Source organism: Microtus pennsylvanicus, chromosome X (genome assembly GCF_037038515.1).
Source record: "Microtus pennsylvanicus isolate mMicPen1 chromosome X, mMicPen1.hap1, whole genome shotgun sequence".
In the NCBI taxonomy this organism is placed as follows: domain Eukaryota; kingdom Metazoa; phylum Chordata; class Mammalia; order Rodentia; family Cricetidae; genus Microtus; species Microtus pennsylvanicus.
Window position 1 is genome coordinate 64,838,410 of NC_134601.1, and position 7,723 is coordinate 64,846,132.

A 7,723-nucleotide genomic window follows, 5' to 3' on the forward strand; every position below is an offset into this window, starting at 1 on the left:
CATGCATAATGTTCAGTGTGTCACATACCCTGCATTCAGAGCCTCTAACCACCATAAGGCCACTTCCTTTTAAGAATTTTTTTTTTAATTTTAGAGATTTATATTTTACGGAAAAGTTGCAAAAAAAAAAAAAAGACAGAATATTTACAAATGCCATGCAGCTGGTTGATTCTTTTGTTACTACTTTGAGTAGATGTGTCAAAACTGAGCCAATCAGGGCATTCCTAATTACTGAATCCATGGTTTATTGAGATTTCCTTACCTTTTATCATTACTCTTTACCATTGTGCATTACAAAATCCCGCGAGGAGCCTAATTCATACAACAGTGGTTCACATGTCTTTCCTGTAAGACCATGTCTTGTGTGTGTGTGTGTGTGTGTGTGTGTGTGTGTGTGTTTGTAGTTTGTTCTGAGAAATCATTTCTTAGACCTCTAGGGTAAAATGAAACGTTAGTGTGTTGCATCTTTCCCTCCTGTCTTTAACTCAATGGAGTCACATTTGGGAAGAGCATGTGCACACTACACCATGATGAGGCTTCCATAAGAAGTTCTTTTCTGAAGTAGATCACCTCCATCAAGGTTGCAGAGAACATCAAGTTCTTCATGTTGTATATTGTTCATTTTATAAAAGCTCCCTCCAGAAATGGAAGCCTCACAGACATGTTGGCAGTCCTAGTTATTTTTTGACCTACCACAGTGTCTACTGAGAGGGAATCCTCTAAGGAGAAACTACCTACATCAGATTAGGAGGTTGGTATTTAAGCACATATGCACGTGGTTTCCTTGATTATTAACTCAGATAAGAGGTCCCGCCTCCTTAGGCAATACCATTCCTAGGGAGGAGGCTCTGGGTTAGATAAAAGTACCAGGGAAGCATGAGCCTATGACCAAGCTAGAGAAAAGACTAGCAAACAGCGCTCTTCCTTCTAGGCTTCCCTCCTCCAGGTTCCTGCCTTGAGTTCCTGCCCCCATTTCCACAGTCATGAACTGTGACTTGAAAGCCTGTACCAAATAAACCCTTTCTTCTCTAAGCTGATTTGGTGTTGGAGTGTTTTAAAACAGTAGCAGAAACTGCTACTGTAGCCTACTCTGTTGGCAGGCACGGACAAGGGAAGGCACATTCCAGACTAGTCTGGGCTACATAATGAAACACGGAATCAAAAACTAAAACCAAAACCGTATTGATAACCACAAAATGAAAGTGTAAATCCAGTCTTAGGAATACAGGTCGCTGAACAACAGTATTCTGCTGTGTCATGGTATGCCAATGCCTGTCTCTAATGTTCATTCTCTCCTGTCAGAGCCACCAAAGTCCTCCCGTCTCTTGGGCTTTCTCTAATACTACTGCAGGTATGAGAGGAATTGATCTACCATGACTTCCTTTAAAGGTACCATGGAATTGATTTTTCGTGTGAGTGGAAAGAGTGAGTGAAAAAAGCCTCATTTGTATACATGGATAGCCTGAAAACCCAAGACCACATATTGAAGAGATGGCCACTCCCCTCCATCCACTTGAGGTGCTAGCACGTCTAGTATGATGTGTTTTATTCAAAATGCTGTGACTTTCTCATCAGTGACCTAAAACCCTAGAAGAGAGGGAGGGCGTATTTTACCAATAAGCTAGAATTAAGCAGACCTGCTGAAAAAAAAAACTGATATAATTTAATAATTGAAAAGGAGAAACTCACACGACCAGGTAAATTTTCCCACGTCCAAAACCAGTGTGGCTAATGCAGCAAGAAGAGTGCAAAAGAGAGCAAGGGCAGCTGGATTCCCAGATTTTCTTCCCTCTCCCCAGGCAGCCACAACCTAGCCAAAAGAGATTGGCCTAGCTTCCCTATCAAGAGAGCAACTTCCTCTAAAAGGTGGTGACAGAAAAAGTTAACTCAGTCTCTTACCCATCGATAACATTCTTCATGCCTGAAGGTGACAGAGATGTTTTCAAAAAGAACGAAAAGTAAGAGTCGTGGGAACAAGGAGAAATATATAAATATAAACATTCAGAAAAAGAATACCACAGATATCAACATCTTTTGGTGCAAATTAAGCCCATCAGAAGGCTTGAATGTTATCTTAATACCAAGTTCCCTATCTCCACTTTTTCCTCTAAAATACACACAGGGCCTGGCAAGATGGCCCAGTGCCTACAGATGCTTGTGACCACGATGATGGCCTCAATTTGCCTCCCTGTGTACACTGAATAAAGAAGTGACTCCTAAAAGTTGCCTGCTACCTCCACGTGTATATTGTGACACACATGCATAAACACATGCGCACAAAATGTAAAATATATTAAATGCTTAAGAGCAAATTATATTTTAGGTATTTTTAACATATACGCACATGAATTAACTACAGTGTATTGTAGAATAAAGAGCACTAGAAAATGGCAAAAGAATTTCTATTGTTAATAAGTTTTACTTTTGAAATACGATCTTACCGTGTAACCCATACTGGCCTGAACCTCACTATGTGGGCCCAGCTGGCCTCAAACTCGTGTCAAACACTTGGCTTCCACTTCTTGAGTCCTGGGATTACAGGTATGAGGCACCACACCTACCATCAGGATTTACACTCTGGAGAAAGTGGTCAAAAAGCAATACCGTGTAGACTATAAAATAGTAAGGACATATAATTTATAATCTCTAAAACATATCAGAAAGGCTGATGAGAAATGAGAGAGTTCTAAAGCTAAAACATTAAAAATAAGAATTAGAGAAACAAAATATGAGCAGATAAGAGTAAAAATGATAAAGAATAGAAGGTCACAACAGATACATTAGCTATTAATCTATCAAACACAACAAATAAATGAGGAATATTTTCTGAACAGATACAGAAGCAATAACAGTAATACCTTATCAGTAAGATAGAGACTTGACCCTAGAGGGGCTCCCAGGTGCCCAAGCTGAGGTCCCCAGTTAGTTCCTTGGGGAGTTGAGGATAGGGAACCTGAAATGACCCTATCCTAGAGCAATACTGACGAATATCTTGCATATCATCCTAGAACTTTCATCTGGCGATGATGGAGATAGAGACAGAGACCCACACTGGAGCACTGGACTGAGCTCCCAAGGTCCCAATGAGGAGCAGAAGGAGGGAGAACATGAGCAAAGAAGTTGGGACCACGAGGGGTGCACCCACCCACTGAGACAGTGGAGCTGATCTACTGGGAGCTCACCAAGGCCAGCTGGACTGTTACCAAAAAAAGCATGGGATAAAACTGGACTCTCGGAACATGGTGAACAATGAGGGCTGATGAGACGCCAAAGACAATGGCACGCGGTTTTGATCCTATGCAATGTGCTGGCTTGGTGGGAGCCTAGCCAGTCTGGATGCTCACCTTCCTAGATATGGATGGAGGGGGGAGGACCTAGGACTTACCACAGGGCAGGGAACCCTGACAGCTCTTTGGACTGGAAAGGGAGGGGGAGAGGAATGGGGGGAAGAGGAGAGGGGTGGGAGGAGGGGGAGAAGAGTGGGAGGAGGGGGAGAAGAGTGGGAGGAGGGGGAGAAGAGTGGGAGGAGGGGGAGAAGAGTGGGAGGAGGGGGAGAGAAATGGGAGGAGGGGGAGGGAAATGGGAGGCTGGTGGGCGGAGGTGGAAATTTGTTTTTTTTTCTTTTCTTTATTCTCCTTTTATCAATAAAAAAATTAAAAAAAAAGTAGCCTGCTACCTCCACTTGTATATTTTGGCAGGCATAAATACATGTGCACAAAATGTAAAATATATGTGAATGATAAAAAGCAAATAATGATATTTTAGGTATGTTTAACATATATGCACATGAATTGACCACAGTGTATTGTAGAATAAAGAGCACTAGAACTGGGCAAATGAATTCCTATTGTTAAAAAGATTTACTTTTGAAATATGGTCTCACCCTGTAAACTATAATAAACTGAACCTCACCATGTGACCCCCCCTGGCCTCAAATTCATGTCAAACTCTTTGATTCCACTTCTTGAGTCCTGGGATTACTCAAGGGGTATATGAAAGAGAGATATGAGTGTGTCAGGAGAAAGTACGCAGACACTTGTTTGCTGCCTCCATGATTTCCTGTAGTGGACCAGAACAAAGTCTACCTGTGATTGGAAATGTTGGCCCAGCCTCAGAAGAACAGAACAGCTTCTCGCCAGTATCTCTGTCAACGTCTAGTGGTCGAAGATGTGAATGACAGCTCACTCGGAATGTGCCTGTGGGGTCCAGCGGTGAGGACAGTAAGGACCATGCCTACAAGGGGAGAAGATTCAGGGTTGTGAGAACAAGACACCCAGTCACTGTGAGGACTTGCTCTAATGCGTTTCCTGGCAATTGTTGTCACGTTGTCCATAGTGGGCACTATGATGCATAAAACTGATGTCACAAAGCTTCTGAAAACCAGAGCTGGAGCCATGAATTCATGTGTTCACAGTAGAAACCAAGTGTCCACCCTTCTAGCCATGGTTTTGTAAAAATAGGAACCACAGAAAGGGCCTTAGCCCTGTGCTTCCTGCTTCCTATTCTGGATGGCTTCCGGGTGCTCGATGGACACCCCTAGGATCAGAGAACCTGACAGGACCTGCCCTTTTGGGACAATCTACTTTCCTTGGCCAGAATGGACTGGCGATACACCCTGCCACTCTCCCCTCTGTTCAGCATCCCTGGGGTCTTTCTCAGGCCTGACTAACCCCTCATTCTTACCTTCCAGGTTTAAGGTCTAAGGATTCTGCCTCCTCCCCAGGCTGAAGCCTTCCATCTACTACTGCAGTCGGCTTCAGTGCCCTTCCCGACCACAGCCAGACCAACAGCCTTCTGTCCCAATGGTCCCTGAAAAGCTGTGTTGCCCACTCTTGCTTAAAATGCTCTTGTTGGTCAGGTCTGAAACATGAGCAAGAAAGTAACTTCCAGATGGCTAGACTCACCCGGACTGGTGTACAGATTCATCATCTTCTCTTTCCACTCAGCATGATTCTGGGAAGCCTGTGCTGGCTGTGGCTGGCTGCTTTCTTCCCTGAGAGCTGGTGCACTGCCCCAAATGAGCTGAGGAATAACCAAGATCTGAGCCAGATGTCTGGACACCAGACTGTCTCCATTGTGCTGAAGGAAAAACACTAAAAAGACCTTGGATTTGGAGTATGATGGCAGCTGCCAGTGAAGCTATTAGGCATAAGGTGAGCTCTGGGAGGACCAACAGACCACATACAATGGGTAGGCAGCCTAGGATCCTGACATGCCTTGAAGATAATGGTGGTGGCCTACCTGGGGTCAAGAGAGAAGGAGAATGGCAGTGGGAGACTCTGGAAGAGTCAGCTCAGGTCCTTCCAAATAGGATGTGACTAACAATGGGCGTGGTGGTCCATATTAGCTGAATCAGATTAAAACAGCCTCAAGACTTCCTCTGCACGGTGGCATCTAGAGTACCCTAAACCTTTCCCCTAGGAAACTTTCAATTTAGCTATAATCTTTCTTTCTTTCTTTCTTTCTTTCTTTCTTTCTTTCTTTCTTTCTTCCTTCCTTCCTTCTTTCCTTCCTTCCTTCCTTCCTTCCTTCCTACCTTCATTCCTTCCTTTGTTTCTTCCTTCTTTCTTCCTTTCTTTTTTCTTTCTTTTTTTGTTCCTTCCTTCTCTTTCTTCCTTGCTTCCATCCTTCCTTCTTTGTTTCCTTCCTTCTTTCTTGCTTATCTGAGTTTCTCTGTGTAGCCCTGGCTGTTCTGAATCATTAGCTCCCAACCAGACTGGCCAACAACTCAGAGATTCATCTGCCTCTGCCTCCAGAGTTCTGAGGTTAAAGGTGTGCACCACCATGCCTGGCAAACATCAGCTGTTCCTTAAACTTCTATACATATTCTTGCATCTTATACACGTACTTGCTTATAACAGATTGAATTCTAGGTAAGCTGGGCTTCTGAGAAAAGCACAGCCTTTTCCAAGGAGTATCTATTCTAGGGAGAGCACAAAGGAGACATGGACAGTGAGAAGAGAAATTGAGGCCCTGTGCCCATGAGAATTGGGGTTGCTGTTTCTCAACTTGGCCAGTTTGCTTTGCCTCCGTGATTGCTCTGCTGACACTCTTTAGTACTTGTCCAACCACTGCATCCTATCTGAATTCTTCTCTTTTGAGAACAAGAAGGATCAAATGAACAAATGAATGAAAGAAAGACAGACAGAAAGAAGAAAGGAAGGAAGGAAGGAAGGAAGGAAAGAAGAGACTGCTCCTAAAGTCAAGAACAGAGAAAAACAGAGATCCTCTCAACTTAAAAAGAAAAACCAAAAAAAAAAAAAAAACCAAAAAAATTAAAAAAAAAGAAAAAACAAAAACCAGTGAGGTAACTGGAAGTAGGAGTCAGGAGGCCGGAATTAGGTTGGGTAGTATCACCCAAAAGTTGGCAAAGCAGCCAACCCCTAGAGAGACCTTTTACCTCTACCAAGTGTTCATACTCAAAGGGCGAGGTCCTGTCACTAGGAATGCTCACACTCCACACTCCAGTGAGTGCCTGTTTCTTCCCATTTATATTCCTCACTCTGTGCAGAATGTTGCTCCTGTCTCCAACTCAAAGTGATGGGATTAAAAGTGTGTGATCCCAAACACTGAGATTAAAAGTGTAAAAAACCATCACCTGGATCTGTTTCTGGATCAATTTTGTATAGCCCAGGATAGCCTGGAACACACAGAGATTTGCCTGCCTCTGTCTTCCAAGTCCTAGGATTAAAGGGGTGTGCTACCCCCCCCTTGTCCTGTATAGCCGACGAGTGTGGCTGCTTTGCCCCATGATCTTCAGGCAAGCTTTATTCATTTAAACACAAATATACCAGTATACAGAGGCCATGGCAGGAATGCTGCTTACTGCCTTGCTTTCCATGGCTTACTCAGCTTCCCTGTTATACACCCTACCACCACCTGCCTCCTGAAGTTTCTTTATACAATACTTGGTGCCGGTGTCATTAGACTCTCACCTGAGATTCCAGCTTCTCCTTGAGGCTTTTCCTTTTCAGCTGTGTGAGATTCTGTCCCAGTTACATGTGGTTCTGTAGCCTCTGGAGACTCTAGAGTACCGAGAGTGTAGGAGGTCGACTGACAGGCAGGCACTTCCATCTGTTCGACTTCAGAGAAAGCCTCCATCTTCCATGCTGCAATCAGAATTTTCTGTGGTGTCGCTGCTCTGCACCTGTAAGTAATCCCTCATCCGTTAGCTGTAAGTTTTAAACTCTTTGGCTCACCAAGTTGGGTTTTGGTGGAATAATACCTTGGTCTGTTGGAGGCCTAGATGATTTGGGAAACAGTTAACTCTCAGGATTTAAGTCAGTAATTTCAGAATATACCCATTTTTTTAATATATGCACTTTTTTAGTACATCCACTTTTTTTTTTAAAAAAAAACTACATTTCTGATTATCTTGTATCCCAACTAAACACTTCATACTAGATGTGAGGAAATAGCTCAGTTAGCAAGGGGCTCTCTTTGCAAGCACGTGGACACAAATTCAACTGCCAGAATCTAAATGAAAACTCTAGTTCTCGTAGCCTGTACTTGAAATGCCAGCACAAAACTATGCAGATGTAATGATCCTGGGGTTTACTGGTGAGAAGGTTAACCCTATTTTGTGAGCTTCAGGCCAATGAAAGACTCTGTCTCAGGAAAAAAAAAGTGGATAGCTCCTGAGAATACACACCCAAAGCTGTCCTTAGGCATCTACCAAAAGTGTGCACAGATACCCACACCCACATCAACCCACCGAACCCCC